At 40.0% G+C, this 23630-nt stretch overlaps 1 protein-coding gene across 1 annotated transcript in view; it reads left to right on the top strand.

Annotated features, from left to right (window-relative positions):
- Window positions 1–23630, top strand: part of AGBL1 (AGBL carboxypeptidase 1) — a 732091-nt gene that overhangs the window by 226235 nt on the left and 482226 nt on the right. The window lies entirely within an intron of this gene.

Raw genomic sequence — 23630 nt, 5'->3', positions numbered from 1 at the left:
GTTTCACCCTGAGAGTTGCAAGGGAAGGATATGAAAACCAAGGCTGCAGTTCCCATGACCAAGGCTTCTGTTTGGAGCAAGAGTTAGGGTTTTCATCATGAGAGTGGAGTGGGCTTGTGCTTGATAACTCAGGTCTTGAAATTCATTGTTTCCCTCAAAATTAAAACTATTCCACCCGAACTTCCTTCCCTTTCCTGTTTCTTTTTTTTCCCCCAAATTTACTCTTGATGTCTATTCTCCATCTAACCTTTTGTTCCTACATAGGGTGAAAAAGGATCTTTTGGATAGCAAAGTCCAACTTCCCTTTCTGGGCTCAGTTCTCTCTTTTCCCACCTCTTTCTTATGTGCTCATTGATTTATGTAATTTTCTCCTTCAGTTTTCTGTATTCTTCTCCAGTGACACATTCTTTGCCCTGACATCCAATGGCTTCTTTACCCTAAAATGATATTCCTGTAACTGTGCCACCTCTCACATTTCCATTCTGAACCTTTTCATGAAAGAGTAATTTGTTTACATTTGGAGTCTCCACTTCCCAACTCATGTTCACTCCTTAAACTCTTGTTATATGCCTCTTATCTGGTCCTTCTGCTCCATGGTGGGTATTGTAGGTGTTTGTTCCAATATTCTTACTGAACTTTGGTTTTTTTTTTAAATTTATCAAAATAATAAAAAGGTTTCTTTGGGATGTTCTGATTGCCAAATCCAGCAACATCTTCTCAATCTTTGTCCTCTTAATATTCTTCATGACCCTTTGGTACAAGTGATGCATTCTTTCACCTTCTGGAAGCCCTCTCTGCCCTTGATGTCTGTGGCAGAATTATGCTGATTCCTTTTCTATTCCCCCTTCCCATTTCCTAATTGCAGACTCCCCAGACAACAGTTTTCACCCATTCTGTCTCTCTCTCTCTATATATATATTTTACCCCTCAGCTATGTTATATGTTAACTCAGGTTCAGCCATAGACCTATATGCAAATGGCTCTCAAATTTATTAACTTAAGCCCTGACCTCTCTTCCAAATTACTGACTCATATTTCTAAATGCCTGCTAGAGTGTTCTCCCTGGTTCCCGTAAGAATCTCAGAGCCAGCATGGCAAACCCAAATTTATACCATTTCCTCCCCCCTCTAATTAGCTCCTGATGCTCATTCTTTAAGTGCTGTCTGTGAAACCACCATTGTTCAAGCTATCAGTCCCCACATTTTGCAATCAGAGTTGATTCTTCCTCCTTCTCATTCCGTTATCCATGCCCAGACCTACCTATCCTACCTATGATTCCTTTCAAGTGACTACCCTCCTTTTGTATTCCCACCACCTCTGCTTTAGCGTGGACCTGGTTTTCTCTCTGTCACCCAAACCTTTGCAAATATCTTCACCCATAATCTCCACACTATGAGTCTCTGTCCTCTCCAGTTATAACCTACATCCTCCAGAATGATCATGACCCTCTTCAAACACCAACATTTGCTTCTTCTCACTGGTAAAATTCACTACACTCTGAAATTCCAATATCGGACCTCCACAATATAGGACCCTGCTCCACATATCTTAACCACTGCTACTAATAGCTATTTATAATAGCTAACATATATGAGTGTTTACTCTGGGCTAAGCATTGTGTTAAGTAATTGTAATAACCCTATGGAGTAGGTACTATTATAATTTAAGTAACTCGCCACTGGTCACAGTTAGTTAGCATTTGATCCAAGGTGAGATGATTCCAGAACCTTCAGCCATTCTGGTGTCCTTTGGCTTATTGCCTACTTCTACCACATGCAGCTTTAATCTGAAATTTTAATGCATCTGCCATTGACTCTTCCCCACCTCCCTCTGATTAGAATATTTTCCTATGGATTTTGTAGTAGAAAATATCTTTTCTCCTAAGGACTCTACTGATTCCTGCCCCTATTGGAAATCCCACATGTTTACTTTGTTTAAAAATTTTTTTATAGTAATGTGTATCCCTTAGCTTCTTTTCTTAAAACTTATTTTATTTAAATTCAATTAGTTAACATGTAGTGTATCATTAGTTTCAGTAGAGTTCAGTTATTCATCAGTTGCATACAACACCCAGTGCTCATTATATCACATGCCCTCCTTCATGCCCGTCACCCAGTTACCCCATCCCCCCTACCCACCTCCCCTCCAGCAACCCTCAGTTTGTTTCCTAGAGTTAAGGGTCTCTTATGGTTTGTCTCCCTCTCTGATTACATCTTATTTTATTTTTCCCTCCCTTCCCCTATGATCCTGTTTTGTTTCTTAAATTCCACATATGAGTGAAACCATATAATTGTCTTTCTCTGATTGACTTATTTCATTTAGCATAATACCTTACAGTTCCATCCATGTCGTTGTAAATGGTAGGATTTCTTAGCTTCTTAACAATGATATTTATCATCTCTGTAAAGGCAGGGACTGTTTTTCAATCACCATTTTTTGATTCTTTGTTACTTAATAGAGCACCTTCCCTAGGACATAGTAGAATCTTCATTTAAATTGAATTGATGTGGTACATTAATTAGATAACAGATCAAATCTTGTCCTAATTCAGTAGTGTTGAATTTCAAGCTATTATGATTATTACCTCTAGCACTAGTGTTTAGACAACCTGAAGTAGGCTCATTAATTTATATGTCACACGTGTGTGTGTGATTTCTTTTCATATACAACAATAATATACATATACATATGTTTACATACATAATAATAATTATATATATAATTTTTTTTTTTCACTTCAAGGACTGCCCTTCCAAGTGAGGGAAAGAAAAGTCCCATTTCTACAACAGACAAATGATAATACCTGAAACAAGGGTCACACCAATGTCCAAATGGATGGAAACATTTTTTTAAAAAAATGGATTAATTATAATTAACCTAATTTTGATCTCCTATATCAGACTTCTAAGCTAGAGATTCATCAAAACTCTTCAAGTTGACATGGAAAAGTCTGAACTTTTTGACAGAGGAGCTCATTTTGAAAAGCTAATTTTGAGTCCTCTGAATCTTCCTGATCCCAAAAGTCTGAGTGGGGAAAGGTAGCAACATGGATGTGATCAGGACTTGGCTACTTGCTGTAGATCTGTGTCTCAGTTGCCCAAGATGGAGGGATGTGGTGGTCTCAGCAACTGTCTGCAAGAATGAATTGAAATTGACCTCTTGGCAGCCCTGTTGCCGAGAGCAGGTAATGGAATTTTGCCTATTTGTGAAACTCATGCTTGCAATCTCTCTCTACACACATTTTTCCTCTTTGCTGAGCTACCTGAGATTATTCATATTTCTGATTTTTTTCTTTATTCCTTTTTCTCACTCATCCCTTTGATTTTCTCTCAATCACACCTTTTATTTGTCAGTTCTGCTTTCTAAGAGACTTAAGTTTGTTTGGTGTGTGATGAATAAGTTTTTTTTTTTTTTTTTAATGTTTTGTGACAGAACATTGCTGGAGTAAAGGAGTGATAAATATCAAATCAAGTGGAGGCCAGAAATTTAATTTTCCCTATCAGGGCCAATCTGTGCTTCGTTTTATCCTGACAAAAATTGATATTTTATCCCTGTGATAATGGAAGACTCTGATTGCAGTGCCTTTTCATAATTAAAAAAAAAGAGAGAGAAAAAAACACCTTTCTCTTCCCCCAGAGAAGTTCAAATCAAAGCAGAGCAGATTCTGTGCACATTGTGAAGAAGAAAGTCACCTTATATTCCTTCAGCCCTTTGTGTCCCCCAGCCTGGCAGCAAGTATTTCCATAAAGTTGCTCAGGTTCTTGATTTAATGTGTTGCTTTCAGGTTTTATCTCTGGTTCTCCTCCAGAAATTTATCTAGCCATGGCAGAGACACAGCCTCTCCCACTTTCTCCATCCGGCCCCGTTTCATAAATTAGGGAGGACTTAAGAAATCCAAGATTATGTCTCAGAACTGGCCTTTTCAGTTAACTCATTAGATCTTGGCTAAGGATGGAGCATGACAAATCGGTGCTTATTCAACAAACACACACCTGCCTGACTCAGATGGCGTTCCAAGGTCTCTTTAAATATTAACTCATTTAAAGACCATAACAACCCTATGATGTCCATCCCATTTTAAAAAAAAGATTTATTTACTTATTTTAGAGAGAGAGAGGGATGGCATGAGTGGGAGGGGCAGAGGGAGAGTGGAGAGAGAGAGAATCTCCAGCCAGCTCCCTGATGAGCATGGAGCCTGACTCAGGGCTCCATCCCAGAACCTTGAGATCATGACCTGAGCCAAAACCAAGAGTTGGATGCTTAAGCGACTGTGCCACCCAGGCACCTTGTCCATCCCATTTTTATAGCCATTTTTCAGAGGAGGAAACTGAGGCACAGAAAGGTTAATTAACATGACTAAAGTTGCCAGCAGGTGATGAAGCCAGGGTTCAAATGCAGCAGGGTGCCAGGATCCATGATCTTTATCATGTGACTGTACTGTCTCATTAAATTGTCCTACTTGCTTTGCCTCTATGCTAGCATCATCTGCCTTTCCGGCTCCTCTTTGTTGAGTCTCTGGACTCCAGTAGAAGAATGTTGCAAACCACATTCCCTCACATTGTCCAAACTAATTATGCCAAAAGCATTCAGGAAATGTTCAGATTCCCAAATCCTAGAATGACTTCTGCCTGAGAGATACAATCTCAGCCCTGTCAGAAAGTAGCTATGTGGTTTTGGGGAAAACAGCTACTTGACTGTCTTGTTCATCTGTGAAATCCATTGAGGCTGGGCTAAGAGATAGCGTCTCTTCTCCCATTAAGGTGTTAGGATCCCCAAATTGACTATGTATTCTTCGGGACACCTCGGCTGTGTGGACTATGCTTAGAAATCTCAGATGCAGAATCTATCTTCCTGGGGGGCTGGAGTCAGATTAAACACCCTCCCGCAAGTCTGCTTTATAGAACCTGCTGGTACTCTGACTGTCCTAGTTCTGTAGCATATTAGGGTATTCCTTATTCCCTTTTGACAGCCTCTTTTATGGTATAAAGGTATATGTGATAAAATATTCCATGAGAACAAAGAGATGAAGGCCTTATGCAATCTCTGAGACTAAATTAGTGGGAGGCTCAGAAGTCCTTTGGGGGAAGCCATTAATAAGTTGGTTTTTAATTTCCTAATTTGGACAAAATGCAAGGTATAAAGCATGGTCCTGAAACAGAGCACCTCGAATGGGGTACTTGGCATAGTGCTTTTTGTGTGATAACCATACAGGTCTGAAGCTTATAGCCTATAGCTGATGCTATGCCCCAATGACATTTTCCAAGCATTCCCACCCAGATAAATTATGTATGTATAGGTTCTATCATCTTGAGTAGGATCTATTAAGAGAAAATGCATTCTTACGTCTAAGGGCTTCTCATTTCTGATTATTATGTCATATTCTCACAGATCTAAGTGGCCTTGTGCTAGAAATTATAGACAATGTGTCCCATGGATGGGTTCGTTCATCTTTGAGTGCCTTGAAATTATATTCATTTAATGTGTATATATGTGTGAATATGTGCCTTTTAAATTTCACCTCATTCTGTGAAAATGTAGGCATTAGTTAAGAATGTTTTTGGAACCAAATGACAAAACTCAATTCAAACTGGCTTTAGCAAAAGAGAAAATGTATAGGCTCATGTGATTCAGAAGTTCAGGGAATGGGAATCTTTAGGTATGATTTTATGCAGGGACTGAACAATGTCATCAGGACTTGGTCTTTTGCCTTAGTCCTTCAGCCATATTCCTCTCTTTATGGTATTCATTTTAGTCAGGCCATTTCTATTTAGTCGACTTCTTTCAGCCCCAGATTTACATGCTATTAATTAGCAATTCTAGTGTCGGAAGAAAACATCTTTCCCAGTAGGTCAAGTACAAGTTCTAGAACTACTTCTTGGCAGACTGATTTAGATGCCAGTTTTTATCCAGTCACTCTGGAGATAACAGAGTGATGATAGAACATGTGCAAGTTTCCATGCCTGCAACCCAGAGGAGAAATCATACTCACCTGAACTATGTGGACTGAAAATAGAGAAGCAACAGTTCACCAAAGAAAATCAAGTTTCTATTCTATTAACAGAGGAAAGAAGATGGATGGGGAGGGGCAGGCAAAACCAAGATGTATCATCCAGAGGATGTGATGTTGAGCCCCTTCCTTCCATATTCACAAGCATTTAGTACACTTTTCTCATGCTCCAAATATATGGCATGGATTGATTAAAATATGAAAATGAAAAAAAAAGAATATAGGATCAAAAATAAGAAGTGTGGACCAGAAATGGATCAGAAATTCAAAACAGTGAGCAGGCCTTAAGTCAGTTGGCACCTAGGCTCTGAGGAGGGAAGGAGACAGTAGCTATTTCTGCTAAAATTGCTCCATGTGAGCTGGGGACCTAGAGTCAGGCTCATGCTTGATGTTGGTGGCTGAATCTGGGCTCTGCCAACCTCCCACAAAGGAAAGTACACTGAAAAGAAAATGCCCGCTGACCCAGTGTTTAGGGATTTGGCTTTTCAGGATTCTGTTGGTCTAGGGAGCCAGGATCAATATGAGAACAGAAATAACACTGAGATGTGATAGTTCTAATATCACAGTGGGTGAAGGATCCCCAAATGCTTTTGGGCTGGGGATCCCAGGGGAGGGGAGGGAAAAACAGAACCACTAGATACGTATCTAGTGAGCACAAGGGAGGGGGAGAGAGGAAGAAAAATAAACAAGAGCAACAAAACACTCAAAATGAACCTACGAGTCAAAATCCCAAAATATGTGATAAGAAGGATAGCTAACAAAATCAATAATAAAACGACAAATTCAATCCACGTGATTTCAAATACATGAAAATTTTATATTGATTTTAAAGGAACTACCATTAGGCTACACAAAGTGATAAACAGAGGAATGAGGCCCATTTAAGAAGGACAGAATACATGAAACAAAAATAGGCAGAAATTAAATAAGAACAGGCAGGTGTGAGAAATCTTATTTTTTTTTAAGAATGTGAGAAAATATTTATTTTATTTTATTTTATTTTAAATTATGTTACGTTAGTCACCATACAGTACATCATTAGTTTTTGACGTGATCCGCAATCCATTGTTTTCGTATAACACCCAGTGCTCCGTGCAGTACGTGCCCTCCTCAATACCCATCACCGGGCTAACCCATCCCTCCTCCCCTGTCCCTTCTAAAACCCTGTTTGTCTCTCATCTCTCCCTCCGATTCCCCCCCACCTCATTCTTCCCTTCCTTCTCCTAACGTCCTCCCTGCTATTCCTTATGTTCCACAAATAAGTGAAACCATCTGATAACTGACTTTCTCTGCTTGACTTATTTCACTTAGCATAATCTCTTCCAGTCCCATCCATGTTGGTGTAAAAGTTGGGTATTCATCCTTTCTGATGGCTGAGTGATATTCCATTGTATATATGTACCACATCTTCTTTATCCATTCATCCCTTGAAGGGCATCTCGGCTCTTTCCACAGTCTGGCTATTGTGGACATTGCTGCTATGAACATTGGGGTGCATATGGCCCTTCTTTTCACTACATCTGTGTTTTGGGGTAAATACCCAGGAGTGCAATTGCTGGGTCACAGGGTAGCTCTATTTTTAAATTTTTGAGGCACCTCCACACTGTTCTTCAAAGTGGCTGTACCAACTTGCATTCCCACCAACAGTGTAAGAGGGTTCCCCTTTCTCCACAACCTCTCCAACATTTGTTGCTTCTTTCCCTGTCCATTTTTGCCATTCTAACTGGTGTAAGGTGGTATCTCAATGTGGTTTTGATTTGAATTTCCCTGATGGCTAACGATGATGAACATTTTTTCATGTGTCTGTTAGCCATTTGTAGGTCTTCTTCAGAGAAGTGTCTGTTCATGTCTTCTGCCCATTTTTTGACTTGATTATTTGTTTTTTGGGGTGTTGAGTTTGAGAAGTTCTTTATAGATCTTGGATACCAGCCCTTTATCTGTAGTGTCATTTGCAAATATCTTCTCCCATTCTGTAGGTTGCCTCTTTGTTTTGTTGACTGTTTCCTTTGCTGTGCAGAAGCTTTTTATCTTGATGAAGTCCCAAAAGTTCATTTTTGCTTTTGTTTCACTAGCTTTTGGAGATGTATGTTGAAAGAAGTTGCTGTGGGCAATGTCAAAGAGGTTACTGCCTATGTTCTCCTCTAGGATTTTGATGGATTCTGGTCTCACGTTGAGGTCTTTCATCCACTTTGAGTTTATCTTTGTGAATGGTGTTAGAGAATGGTCGAGTTTCATTCTTCTGCATGTGGCTGTCCAATTTTCCCAGCACCATTTATTGAAGAGACTGTCTTTTTTCCATTGCATGTTTTTTCCTGCTTTGTCAAAGATTATTTGACCATAGAGTTGAGGGTCCATATCTGGGTTCTCTATTCTGTTCCATTAGTCTATATGTCTGTTTTTGTGCCAGTACCATGCTGTCTTGATGATCACAGCTTTGTAATATAGCTTGAAATTGGGCAACGTGTTGTCCCCAGATTTGTTTTTCTTTTTCAACATTTCCTTGGAGATTCGCAGTCTTTTCTGATTCCACACAAATTTGAGGATTATTTGTTCCAGCACTTTGAAAAATGTCATTGGAATTTTGATCGGGATGGCGTTGAAGGTATAGATTGCTCTGGGTAGCATAGACATTTTAACAATATTTATTCTTCTGATCCATGAGCATGGAATATTTTACCATCTTTTTGTGTCTTCTTCAATTTCTTTCATGAGTGTTCTGTAGTTCCTAGAGTATAGATCCTTTACCTCTTTGGTTATGTTTATTCCGAGGTATCTTATGGTTTTTGATGGTATTGTAAATGGAATCGTTTCTCTAATTTCTCTTTCTACAGTTGCATTGTTAGTGTATAAGAAAGCAACTGATTTCTGTGCATTGATTTTGTATCCTGCCCCATTACTGAATTGCTGTATGAGTTCTAGTAATTTGGGGGTGGAGTCTTCTGGGTTTTCCACGTAAAATATCATGTCGTCTGCGAAAAGAGAGAGTTTGACTTCTTCTTTGCCAATTTGAATACCTTTTATTTCTTTTTGTTGTCTGATTGCTGTTGCTAGGACTTCTAGTGCTATGTTGAACAATATTGGCGAGAGTGGGCATCCTTGACATGTTCTTGATCTTAAGGGAAAGGCTCTCAGCTTTTCCCCATTGAGGATGATATTCGCTGTGGGTTTTTCATAGATGGATTTTATGAACTTGAGGAATGTTCCCTCTATCCCTATACTATGAAGAGTTTTAATTAGGAAGGGATGTTGTATTTTGTCAAATGCTTTTTCTGCATCAATTGAGAGAACCATATGGTTCTTCTCCCTCCTCTTATTAATGTGTTCTATCACATTGATTGATTGGTGAATGTTGAACTGCCCTTGAATCCCGGGGATAAATCCCACTTCGCCGTGGTGGATGATCCTTTTAATGTATTGTTGGATCCTATTAGCTAGGATTTTGTTGAGGATTTTGGAATCCATATTCATCAGGGATATCAGTCTGAAATTCTCCTTTTTGATGGGGGTCTTTGCCTGGTTTGGGGATTAAAGTAATGCTGGCCTCATAGAATGGGTTTGGAAGTTTTCCTTTTGTTTCTATTTTTTGAAACAGCTTCAGTAGAATAGGTATTATTTCTTCTTTGAATGTTTGGTAGAATTCCCCAGGGAATCCATGAGGCCCTGGACTCTTGTTTTTTGGGAGGTTTTTGATCACTGCTTCAATCTCGTTACTGGTTATTGGCCTATTCAGGTTGTCAATTTCTTCCTGTTTCAGTCTTGGCAGCTTATAGGTTTCCAGGAAGGCCTCCATTTCATCCAGATTGCTCAGTTTATTGGCATATAATTGATAATAATTTCTAATAATTGTTTCTATTTCCTCGGTGTTAGTCGAGAGTCCCTTTCATTCATAATTTTATTAGTTTGGGTCCTTTCTCTTTTCTTTTGGATAAGTCTGGCCAGTGGTTTATCGATCTTATTAATTCTTTCAAAGAACCAACTTCTAGTTTCGTTGATCTGATCTGCTGTGTTTCTCGTTTCTAATTCATTGATCTCTGCTTTAATTTTAATTATTTCTCTTCTAATGCATGGCTTAGGCATCGTTTGTTGCTTTTTCTCTGGTTCTTTAAGGTGTAGAGTTAGTTGGTGAATTCGGAATTTTTCTATTTTTTTGAGTGAGGCTTGGATGGCTATGTATTTCCCCCTTAGGACCACCTTTGCAGTATCCCATAGGTTTTGGACCAATGTGTTTTCGTTCTCATTGATTTCCATGAATTGTTTTAAGTTCTTCTTTGATTTCCTGGTTGACCCAAACATTCTTGAGCAGAGTGGTCTTTAGCTTCCAAGTGTTTGAATTTCTGCCAAATTTTTTCTTATGATTGAGTTCCAGTTTTAAAGCATTGTGGTCTGAGAATGTGCAGGAAATAATCTCAATCTTTTGGTATCAGTTGAGACATGATTTGTGACCCAGTATGTGGTCTATTCTGGAGAAAGTTCCATGTGCGCTCGAGAAGAATGAGTATTCTGTTGTTTTAGGGTGGAATGTTCTGTAAATATCTCTGAGGTCCGTCTGGTCCAGTGTATCGTTCAAAGCTCTTGTTCCCTTGCTGATTTTCTGCTTAGATGATCTGTCCGTTGCTGAGAGTGGAGTATTGAGGTCTCCTACAATTAATGTATTGTTATCAATATGACTCTTTATTTTGGTTAACAGTTGGCTTATGTAGATGGCTGCTCCCATGTTGGGAGCATAGATATTTATAACTGTTAGATCTTCTTGTTGGATAGACCCTTTAAGAATGATAAAGTGTCCTTCTGTGTCTCTAATTACAGACTTAGTTTAAAATCTAATTTGTCTGATAAAAGAATTGCTACTGCAGCTTTCTTTTGAGGTCCGCTGGCATGGAAGATGGATCTCCATCCCTTCACTTTCAGTCTGGATGTATCTTTAGGTTCAAAATGAGTCTCTTGTAGGCAGCATATGGATGGGTCCTGTCTTTTTATCCAATCTGCAACCCTGTGCCATTTTATGGGAGCATTTAGGCCATTCACGTTGAGAGTGATTATTGAAAGATATGAATTAATTGTCATCATGTTGCCTGTGAAGACGTTGTTTTTATAGATTGTCCCTGTAAATTTCTGTTGTATATCACTCTTGGGGTCTTTCTCCTTTTATAGAACCCCCCCTTAATATTTCTTGCAGGGCTGGCTTAGTGGTCACATAGTCTTTCAGTTTCTGCCAGTTGTGGAAGCTCTGCATCTCTCCATCCATTCTAAATGACAGCCTTGTTGGATAAAGTATTCTTGGCTGCATGGTCTTCTCATTTAGTACCCTGAATATGTCTTGCCAGGCCTTTCTGGCTTGCCAGGTCTCTGTGGATAGGTCTGACGGTATTCTGATGTTCCTCCCTTTGTACGTAAGGAATTCTTCCCCCTAACTGCCCTTAAGATGGTTTCCTTGGTTCTAAGATTTGCAAGTTTTCTATTACATGCCGGGGTGTTGGCCTGTTTTCCTTGATCTTGGGAGGGGTCCTCTCTGCCTCTAGGATGCGAATGTTTGTTTCATTCCCCAGATTAGGGAAGTTCTCAGCTATGATTTGCTCAAATACATCTTCTAGTCCTTTCTCTCTCTCTCCACTCCCTCTGGGATTCCAATTAGTCTGACATTGGAACACTTCATGGTGTTATTTATTTCTCTGATTCTATTTTCATGGATTTTGAGTTTTTCCCTGGCCTCCTCTTTTCCCTTTTTATCTATTATATTGTCTTCCAGGTCACTTATTCATTCTTCTGCCTCAGTTACCCTAGCTGTTAGATTATCTAGATTGGATTGGATCTCATTGATAGCATTTTTAAGTTCTGCCAATTCAGCTTTCGTTTCTGCCCTTAGAGACTCTATGTTGCCATTCATTGATTTCTCCAATCTAGCCATTGTTTTCACAATTGCTAGCCTGAATTCCATCTCTGACATCTTGGTTATATCTGCATCCATTTGTAAATCTGCAGCATAAGTCATGATCTCTGAGTCTTTTCTATTTTGGGGGTTCCTCCTCCTAGTAATGTTGATGGGTGTTTGAGGGAATGTATAGATTTCAAATTATTGACCAGAACCCAAGCAAGATGCACCTATTTTCTTGGGACCTTAGGGTTGCTGGCCTCTTGTTTTCCCAGCCTGTCTTCTGGGGGAGGGGCCTGCCGTGCTGTTACTCAGGCAACCCTATTTGGCGGAGTTGCCCTGCCCCCCTGTGGTGGGGGATGGGCTCAGTGGAATCAGTTTTTGGGGCTTTTGTTCTCTGGCCCCTTTCCCTGGTGGCTTTCGCGTCTCTTCTGCGAGTCAGAGCAGAAGAGACTGTTTCCAACCCTCTGCCTCAGAGCCAAGAGACCACAGTCTGTTCTTCAGTGAGCTCTCCAGGACACACCATCTTTGTTTCTGTCCATGCTACTGTAAACTGCAGCAGCCTGGATTGTGCGCCCCTCTGCAGCACCCCCAGTCCTGCCTCCAGGTCGGAGCATGTCTCTGCCCTTTGTGCTTCTAAAACTGCCAGCCACTCTCAGTTTGCACGTGCGACCCCACCACAGCTCTGGGTTTCTGCCCCAGGGGCTGCCCTAAAGTCCTTTCCCCACCACTACCAGTCTGCCAGTCTGTGCCCCGTCCCCAGCGCATGAGGCTGTCACTCACCGGCGGTGTAGGATCCCCATGGACAGCCTCCCTCCCGCTGCCATTTATCCTCTGATATCTGCCCCTGGAATCAGGGCTGCCCGCTTCGTACCTCAAAACCAACCACCTGCGATATTCTGTTTGTAGAGATCCAGATCTTCTTACATCTCAGGCTGGTTTCGTGGGTGCTCAGAGTGGTCTGGTAGATATCCAGCTCACATCTGGGGACCAGTTGAAATAGGGTCCCCTACTCCTCTGCCGTCTTTCCTTCCCTCCTAGAAATTTTATAAATGAAAATATATATATATATAGCTCATTAAAAAAAGCAAATGGGATCAATTCAATTCTAGACACAGATGAAGAGAGAGTTAACGAATTGGAAGAAATTTACTCAGATAGTAGCACAAAGAGAGAAGGAGATAAAGTATGTCTTGGAAAGAAAAGAGACATGGAGGATGTATTGAGGGGCCCCAACATACATCTAATAGGACTTCAAAAAGGTAATGAGAGAGTGATGGGGAAATAATATTTTAAGAAATAATAGTTTTGAATAGTACAGTATAGAAGGACCCAAGTCTTTTCAAAAGTGCATTCTCCATACCAAACCGAAGAAATAAAGATAAGCCCACACCAGAAACATCGTGTTTAACAGGAGAACACCAGGATAAGAAGAAATTTTTAAAAACTGTCCAAGGGAAAAAAGACAGATGGCTTTCAAAAAGCAAGTAGACTGAAAGAAACTGATTGGCAACAAGATGCAATGTTTTAAAAGAGAATGAAGTGAAAGACAAATACCATATGATTGCACTCATATGTGGAATTTAAGAAAGAAAACAAATGAACATATGGAAGGGGGAAAAGAAAAAAAAAAAGGAGAGAGTGAAACAAGCCATAAGTGCCTGGAAATGATTGAGAACAAACTGAGGGTTGCTGGAGGGTGGTGGGTGGGGGATGGGATGGATGAGGGATGGGTGTTGAGGAGGGCAGTTGTTGTGATGAGCACTGGGTGTTATTATATGTAAGTGATGAATCACTGAATTCTCCTCCTTAAACCAATATTATACTGTATGTTAACAAACAAAATTTAAATAAAATATAAAAAAAACCAAGAAAACAAAAAACAGCAAAAACAAAAAAGAGAATGAAGTAAATATAAATACTTTAAATCATAAAAGATGAAGAGAATTTAGCACAAGACCCTCAGTCAGAGGGCAGTTAACAAATGTACTTTAGAAAGAATAGTAAACAAGAGAGAGAAGATATGGTAACATGAGAGACATGGTGACATTGATACATTTTAGAAGAAAACTACAGTAAGGATTGGCTACAAAACTAATTTGTTAATAATGAGATGGAAGACAGTATTTAATGGGTACTTAAGATATGTTAAAATTCCTGTCCTGTTTGGGGGGAGGGAATACATTGTGAATAATTTTAAATTTTGCCTAGAAGATTTATAGTATAATATAGTATGAAGATAATCACTAAAAAGACAGACATAAAAATCCATAATTTGAAACTATTAGAGAAAGAAAAGAGAGCAGAATAATTAAACTCCATTAATCTAAACCTCGCCTGGAAGGTAGAGGGAAAAAGCAGCAAAGGGGAAAAATAAAGGATGCAAACACAAAATAAGTTGGTTGAAATGAGTGTATATGCATATCAGTCATACCAATAAATATAATTGGATTAAAGTTAGCTATTTTTGACTGCAGTTATCAGATAAAAATGAAATTTATTTCCATCTTGCTAACAAGAGGCCTACTTGAGATGAACCTCAGAGGAAGTTTGAAACTATAAACCAGAAGCAAGCTTGCAGAGCAACATCAGTATCAGATGGGAGAGAATTTAGGAAAAAAATATGAATAGGGATAAAGGGGGTTACTACATAAAAATAACCATTATATACTGTGTTCCTACCAACAGAACAAAACCAGACAGCATTACAAGGAGACATGGACCAGTGTAGGCAGTGGATAATTTCAACAAACATATCTCATTGGTATACATTTAATTCCACCCCCAACAAGTAGATTTACAAATCTAACCATATTCTAGGTCACAAAAATAGAATTTTCAGGCAGTTGCAAAGAACCTATAACAAACAGACCAGGTTTTGTGAGCAGAAGGCAATTTAATTCCCTATCAATCATAAAAATATTTAGAAACTTCATTCTTCAAGAAGATCACCCTGGAATTTGAAACTGTCTTGAACTGAAGAATAATGAAAGTGCTTTATGTCGAAATGTGTGGGGTAGAGCTGAAGTGATAATTAGAATAATTTTTCTGCCCATTAATCTGACGTTGGACACCCTGAGTGATATTCCCTTGTGGTCTGGGGTGCAGACTCACTCTGTAGCTCCCCAGTAGGCCTCATGAATCTGGAACATTCCATTTTTCAGATCGCTCCTCACCTTTCCACTATTTCTATTCTTTAAGGGTAAGTGCCCACTGCCCAGAAGATGCCTTGTGATCCCCAACCTGAATTGATTTATGCTTCTTTGTCTCTAGCTCACTACTCTCATGTCACATCTCATTCTGCCTTAGTGTAAGTGATCAGTGACCTTGCCTGATGGAACTCTCCTCTTCCCATCACCTGTAAGGTCAGTGCGGGAAGTGGTCTTTCCACTCACCCACACCCCCCGTGCCTGTGTCAGCAACTTGGACGTAGTGGGTGTACACACAGTAGCGTTCACAGACTTGTGCTGAGTACCAGATTGATCATGGAAGGAATATATGTATTGTCCCTCTGTATGTAAAGGCCTGTTGGGTCTTTTGGTCTGCAGTTCTGAGCAGAGGTCAAGGCTGGAGACATGGCCTTGAGAGTCATCAGCATTCAGGTGGTATTTCAAGCCTAGGAATTGTATAACATCATTTTAGCACTGACTTTGTGAGCAGAGGAGCAAGCCTGAGGAATGGCAGTGTGGTGCACCGGGAATTAGGAGGGCGGCAGTGAAGGCTGATGGGAACAGCTGGAGAGGTAGGAGGAAAATGAGGAGCATGGGGGTCTACAAACCTGGAGAAGAGCATGTTTTGAGGACAGGTGAATTGTGCCAGAGGCAGCTGGGAGTAGAGAACAAAGGCCTAAGAGAGGTCCACTAGAATAAAAACAATGGTGTCACTGTGATCCTTAGCAAGGTCAGGTTCAAGGAAGTGGTGCAGCAGGACGCTAAGTTGGAATGAGCTGTCTGTATGACTTTGTGCATGAAGTCCACTCAAGTGGAGTGTCTTTTCCTCCAACCTTGAGGTCTGGCTCACAGTAGCTCATTCCCTGTGTGTACTTTATATATATTAGATACTTGTATTATATATATATGTGTGTGTATATACATATATATATACCGTATATAGTTTTTATTACATTGCATGTATGTGATATATATATATATATGATACACACATAAATATATGTAAATTATTAATTATTAAGAAATATTAACATATAAATCTTTACTGTAACACTTACCATATTGCATCATCATTATTTATGTATTTAACTCCCACACCTCATCCTGGTGAGGAATTTGAAAATTTGGGGTCAAGGACTGATTTTGAAAAATCCGTGTCCCAGGTTCCAACACTGTGCAGTCATCAGAAGGGTGTTATCTTTCCCCCATAGACAAGCTTATGGTGCAGGCATTGCCATTGCAGGCAGAGGGCGCAGAAGGGAGGAGAGGTTGAGGTGACAGATGCTCTTCCCACCTGTTGTTGGCTCTGGCATGTAAATCTGTTTTCGCACGATGTTGGTTGTGTGTGATGAAGAGGCAGATTGGGGCTGCCTGTCTGGGGGCTTAGTAAGAGGATAGGGGCGCACCTGCCTATACACCTGGCCGTGGCTATTCCATCCAGGGGAAGGGTCCCAAGCATTCTTCAGACATTGCTTATGCTGTTCTGCCACCCCCACCCCCAATATTTCACAGGAAAGTACCACGCTATAAGGATCGGTAGATGCTGGGATTTTCAACTGAGTGGGCTTTTCATCTTGATCTAATGTGCTTGGGGTCGGGGTAGGGCTGGCTGGTGGGACAGGTCCGTATCTGCAGCTCTTGCCTGGGCACTAGTGAATGTGGGTTCTGTGCACGCTCCAGGTTGTGCTTTCCCGGGCTTTGAGATGACAGTGTCTCAGTCGTTTCAGCTAAGAGTGGCGCCCGCTCCATCTTCCTGCTTCTTGGCCTCAAATGTAACATAAGCTAAGGTCAAATGTAGATTTTCTTCTTTCCCTCCCTCCCTCTCTCCCACCCTCCTTCACTCTCTCCGTGGGTTTCTTCCTCTGTGTCTTTTCTTCCTTTGAGTGTCTGCCCCTCTTTCCATCTGTTTGCCCACCTCTTCCTGTCCCTCCTTCATGTTCTATTCATTTCTCCCCGTTCACACAGACATACACATTTGCACAAATGCAAATATGTGCATATATAGTTCGTTCCAGTTTGGAAGTACAGACTTTTGGCTCTTTCTCTCCTAATTGTAATGTCCCTGGCTACCTCCGCACTGTCAGCTGGGACCATGTCTGGGAACCTGCCTCCACAGGGGAGGCTGCTCTCTGTGGCCCACCCCTAGCCAGGCTGGCTGGATTCTAGATGCTGGGAAGGCTTCTCTGGAGAAATTAAAAAGCCAAGGACTAGAAGCCCACAGGGTTCTGAGCAGAAGGTAGCAAAGGGAGAGAGAGGTCCCTTCTGTCCCTGCTGCCCCTATAGACCTGGGGATCCAGCTGCTGTTGGGTGATGAGAGAGAGACTTAGATCCCACAGCGGTAGATTTGGGTAAAAACACTGGCATAACTGATCCAACCATTCTAACTCCTCCTGTCCTTCTTTGATTATTATTATTATTAATATTAATTTTTTAACTGTTTCATACATGTAAATAAAAAATCCAAGCAACATGAAAACTTTTTTAAATTTTTTTATTCTTATGTTAATCACCATACATTACATCATTAGCTTTTGATGTAGTGTTCCATGATTCATTGTTTGCGCATTGCACCCAGTGCTCCGTGCAGAAGGTGCCCTAGTTAATACTCATCACCAGGCTAACCCATCCCCCCACCCTCCTCCCCTCTAGAAGCCTCAGTTTATTTTTCAGAGTCCATCGTGTCTCATGGTTCGTCTCCCCCTCTGACTTACTCCCCTTCATTCTTCCCCTCCTGCTATCTTCTTCTTTTTCTTTTCTCTTAACATATGTTGCATTATTTTTTTAGAAGTACAGATCTGTGATTCAACAGTCTTGCACAATTCACAGCGCTCACCATAGCACATACACTCCCCAATGTCTATAACCCAGCCACTGCATCCCTTCCACCCCCCCCCCCCCACCGCAGCAACACTCAGTTTGTTTCCTGAGATTAAGAACTCCTCATATCAGTGAGGTCATATGATACATGTCTTTCTCTGATTGACTTATTTCACTCAGCATAACACCCTCCAGTTCCATCCATGTTGTTGCAAATGGCAAGATCTCATTCCTTTTGATGGCTGCATAATATTCCATTGTGTATATATACCACATCTTCCTTATCCATTCATCTGTCGATGGACGTCTTGGCTCTTTCCACGGTTTGGCTGTTGTGGACATTGGTGCTATAAACATTGGGGTGCACATACCCCTTCAGATCCCTACATTTGTATCTTTGTGGTAAATACCCAGTAGTGCAATTGCTGGATCGTAGGGTAGCTCTATTTTCAACTGTTTGAGGAACCTCCATACTGTTTTCCAGAGGGGTTGCACCAGCTTGCATTCCCACCAAAGGTGTAAGAGGGTTCCCCTTTCTCTGCATCCCCACCAACATCTGTCGTTTCCTGCCTTGTTAATTTTAGCCATTCTGACTGGTGTGAGGTAGTATCTCATGGAGGTTTGGATTTGGATTTCCCTGATGCCGAGCGATGTTGAGCACTTTTTCATGCGTCTGTTGGCCACTTGGATGTCTTCTTTGGAAAAAGGTCTGTTCATGTCTTCTGCCCATTTCTTGATTGGATTATTTGTTCTTTGGGGGTTGAGTTGGATAAGTTCTTTATCGATTTTGGATACTAGCCCTTTATCTGATATGTCATTTGCAAATATTTTCTCCCATTCTGTCGGTTGTCTTTTGGTTTTGTGGACTGTTTCTTTTCCTGTGCAAAAACTTTTGATCTTGATGAAATCCCAATAGTTCATTTTTGCCCTTGCTTTTTGGCGATGTTTCTAGAAAGAAGTTGCTGCGGCTGAGGTCGAAGAGGTTGCTGCCTGTGTTCTCCTTTAGGATCTTGATGGACTCCTGTCTCACGTTTAGGTCTTTCAACCATTTGGAGTCTATTTTTGTGTGTGGTGTAAGGAAATGGTCCAGTTTCATTCTTCTGCATGTGGCTGTCCAATTTTCCCAACACCATTTGTTGAAGAGACTGTCTTTTTTCCATTGGACATTCTTTCCTGCTTTGTCAAAGATGAGTTGACCATAGAGTTGAGGGTCCATTTCTGGGCTCTCGATTCTGTTCCATTGATCTATGTGTCTGTTTATGTGCCAATACAATACTGTCTTGATGATGACAGTTTTGTAATAGAGCTGGAAGTCTGGAATTGTGATGCCGCCGGGTTTGCTTTTCTTTTTCAACATTCCTCTGGCTATTCAGGGTCTCTTCTGGTTCCATACAAATTTTAGGATTATTTGCTCCATTTCTTTGAAAAAAGTGGATAGTATTTTGATGGGGATTGCACTGAATGTGTAGATTGCTCTAGGTAGCATTGACATCTGTACAATGTTTGTTCTTCCAATCCATGAGCATGGAACGTTTTTCCATTTCTTTGTGTCTTCTTCAATTTCTTTCACGAGTATTTTATAGTTTTCTGAGTACAGATCCATGGCCTCTTTGGTTAAATTTATTCCTAGGTATCTTATGGTTTTGGTTGCAATTGTAAATGGGATCAACTCCTTGATTTGTCTCTCTTCTGTCTTGTTGTTGGTGTATAGGAATGCCACTGATTTCTGTGCATTGATTTTATATCCTGCTACTTGACTGAATTCCTGTATGAGTTCTAGCAGTTTTGGGGTGGAGTCCTTTGGGTTTTCCACATACAGTATCATATCATCTGCAAAGAGTGAGAGTTTGACTTCCTCCTTGCCGATTTGGATGCCTTTGATTTCTTTTTGTTGTCTCATTGCTGTGGCTAGGACTTCTAATACTATGTTGAATAGCAGTGGTGATAGTGGATATCCCTGCCACGTTCCTGACTTTAGGGGGAAAGCTCTTAGCTTTTCCCCATTGAGAATGATATTCGCTGTGGGTTTTTCATAGATGGCTTTTATGATATTGCAGTATATACCCTCTATCCCTACACCGTGAATAGTTTTAATCAATAAAGGATGTTGTACTTTCTCAGATGCTTTATCTGCATCTATTGAGAGGATCATATGATTCTTGTTCTTTCTTTTGTTAATGTACTGTATCACGCTGATTGATTTGCGGATGTTGAACCAACCTTGCAGTCCAGGGATAAATCCCACTTGGTCATGGTGAATAATCCTTTTAATGTCTGTTGGATCCTGTTGGCTAGTATTTTGGTGAGAATTTTTGCATCAATGTTCATCAAGGATATTGGTCTGTAATTCTCCTTTTGATGGGGTCTTTGTCTGGTTTTGGGATCAAGGTAATGGTGGCCTCCTAAAATGAGTTTGGAAGTTTTCCTTCCATTTCTATTTTTTGGAACAGTTTCAGGAGAATAGGTATTAATTCTTCTTTAAATGTCTGATAGACTTCCCCTGGGAAGCCATCTGGCCCTGGGCTTTTGTTTGTTGGGAGATTTTTTGATGACTGCTTCAATTTCCTTACTGGTTATAGGTCTGTTCAGGTTTTCTATTTCTTCCTGGTTCAGTTTTTGTAGTTGGTACATCTCTAGGAATGCACCCATTTCTTCCAGGTTATCTAATTTGCTGGCATAGAGTTGCTCATAATATGTTCTTATAATTGTTTGTATTTCTTTGGTGTTGGTTGTGATCGCTCGTCTTTCATTCATGATTTTGTTGATTTTGGTCATTTCTCTTTTCTTTTTGATCAGTCTGGCCAGGGGTTTATCAATCTTGTTAATTCTTTCAAAGAACCAGCTCCTAGTTTCGTTGATCTGTTCTACTGTTCTTTTGGTTTCTAGTTCATTGATTTCTGCTCTGATCTTTATGATTTCTCTTCTCCTGCTGGGTTTAGGCTTTATTTGCTGTTCTTTCTCCAGCTCCTTTAGGTGTAGGGTTAGGTTCTGTATTTGAGACCTTTCTTGTTTCTTGAGAAAGGCTTGTATTGCTATATACTTTCCTCTCAGGACTGCCTTTGCTGTATCCCAAAGATTTTGAACAGTTGTGTTTTCATTTTCATTGGTTTCCATGAATTTTATTAATTCTTCCTTAATTTCCTGGTTGACCCATTCATTCTTTAGTAGGATGCTCTTTAGCCTCCATGGATTTGAGTTGTTTCTGACTTTCCTCTTGTGATTGAGTTCTAGTTTCAAAGCATTGTGGTCTGAAAATATGCAGGGAATAATCCCAATCTTTTGGTACCGGTTGAGACCTGATTTGTGACCTAGGATGTGATCAATTCTGGAGAATGTTCCATGGGCACTGGAGAAGAATGTGTATTCCATTGCTTTGGGATGGAATGTTCTGAATATGTCTGTGAGGTCCATTTGGTCCAGTGTGTCATTTACAGTCTTTATTTCCTTGTTGATCTTTTGCTTAGATGATCTGTCCATTTCAGTCAGGGGGTGTTAAAGTCCCCCCCCATGATTGTATTCTTGTCAATGTGTTTCTTTGCTTTTGTTATTAATTGCCTTATATAATTGGCTGCTCCCATGTTCAGGGCATAGATATTTACAATTGTTAGATCTTCTTGTTGGATAGACCCTTTAAGTAGGATATAGTTATTATTACAGTCTTTGTTTTAAAATCTAATTTGTCTGATATAAGGATTGCCACCCCAGCTTTCTTTTGGTGTCCATTAGCATGGTAAATGGTTTTCCACCCCCTCACTTTCAATGTGGGGGTGTCTTTGGGTCTAAAATGAGTCTCTTGCAGAGAGCATATTGATGGGTCTTGTTTTTGAATCCAATCTGTGTCTTTTGTTTGGGGCATTGAGCCCATTTACATTCAGGGTAACTATTGAAAGGTATGAATTTAGTGCCATTGTATTGCCTGTAAGGTGACTGTTACTGTATATTGTCTGTGTTCCTTTCTGATCTATGCTGCTTTTAGGCTCTCTCTTTGCTTAGAGGACCCCGTTCAGTATTTCTTGGAGGGCTGGTTTGGTGTTTGCAAATTCCTTTAGTTTTTGTTTGTTCTGGAAGCTTTTTATCTCTCCTTCAATTTTCAATGACAGCCTAGCTGGATATAGTATTTTTGGCTGCATATTTTTCTCATTTAGTGCTCTGAAGATCTCATGCCAGTCCTTTCTGGCCTGCCAGGTCTCTGTGGATAGGTCTGTGGCCAATCTAATGTTTCTACCATTGTAGGTTACATATCTCTTCTCCCAAGCTACTTTCAGGATTTTCTCTTTGTCTCTGAGACTCGTAAGTTTTATTAGATGTTGGGGTGTTGACCTATTTTTATTGATTTTGAGAGGGGTTCTCTGTGCCTGCTGGATTTTGATGCCTGTTAACTTCCTCACATTAGGGAAGTTCTTTGCTATTATTTGCTCCAATATACCTTCTGCCCCTCTTTCTCTTTCTTCTTCTTCTGGGATCCCAATTATTCTAATGTTGTTTCATCTTATCGTATCACTTATCTCTCGAATTCTGCCCTCGTGATCCTGTAGTTGTTTCTCTCTCTTTTTCTTAGCCTCTTTATTTTCCATCATTTGGTCTTCTATATCGCTGATTCTCTCTTCTTCCTCATTTATCCTAGCATTTAGTGCCCCCATTTTTGATTGCACCTCATCAATAGCCTTTTTGATTTCGACTTGGTTAGATTTTAGTCCTTTTATTTCTCCAGAAAGGTTTCTCTAATAACGTCCACGCTTTTTTCAAGCCCAGCTAGTATCTTTAAAGTCATGATTCTGAACTCTAGGTCCGACATCGTACTAATGTCCGTATTGAGTAGGTCCCTGGCTGACGGTACTACCTCTTGTTCTTTTTGCTGAGGTGATTTTTTTCATCTTGTCATTTTGTCCAGAGGAGAATAGATGAATGAGAGAACAAAATGCTAACAGGTTAACAATGTCCCCAGCAAATATACTCTATACAAATCAGAAAAGACCTGAAACCAGGGGAAAAGAAGGTGAAAGAAAGAATAAAGGAAGAGAAAAACAAAAACCAAAAAGAAAAAGATAACAAAAACAGAATCATACAAAAAAAAACAGAATATGATCAAATATGATCAGACTAGTGCATAGATCAGTGCCACACACTAGATTTTGGGCGTATTTTGGTCTGTTAGAAAAAAGTGCCTCCTAAAATTTTAAAGGAAGAAAGACTTATATATGTAGAACGTAAGGGTTTATACAATGAAGGGATGGAAGATGACTGTAAAGATGAAAAGTATAAAAGATTTTATAAAAGGAATTGATACGATAAGAAGTTTGAAAAAAGAAAGATGAAGATGTAAAAAAAAAAAAGAAAAAAAAGGGAGAGAATGTGATCAGGCAGGAGACTAGAACAAAGCCATACACTAGTGATTTAGGGTATATTTTGATCTGTTAGAAGAAACTGTATCTCAAAATTTTAAAAAGAGAAGAACTTATATATATATGCCAAAAATAAGGGTAACTAGTATGAAGGGATAAAATATGACTTTAAAAATGAAAAATAAAAATTATTTTTATAAAAAAGGGATTGATAAGATGTTGGTTGAAAAAGCGAAAAAGAAAAATTAAAAAAAAAACTGTTAAAAAATTTAACTTTGAAAAAGTAATGAATCATGGTAAAAAAAAGCCATGAATTCTATGTGCAGTATTCCCCTAGTGCTGGAGTTTTCCTGTTCTCTTTGATAGATAAACTTGGTCTTGGCTGGCTGGCCGTTCGTGCTGATCTTCTCGGGGAGGGGCCTGTT

This window comes from Eumetopias jubatus, unplaced genomic scaffold, assembly GCF_037043125.1.
Source record: "Eumetopias jubatus isolate StellerSeaLion01/CBP00866 unplaced genomic scaffold, mEumJub1_p1.0 scaffold_7, whole genome shotgun sequence".
In the NCBI taxonomy this organism is placed as follows: Eukaryota; Metazoa; Chordata; class Mammalia; order Carnivora; family Otariidae; genus Eumetopias; species Eumetopias jubatus.
The sequence above is the reverse complement of the archived record's forward strand: the minus strand, read 5'-3'. Positions and strand labels throughout refer to the sequence as shown.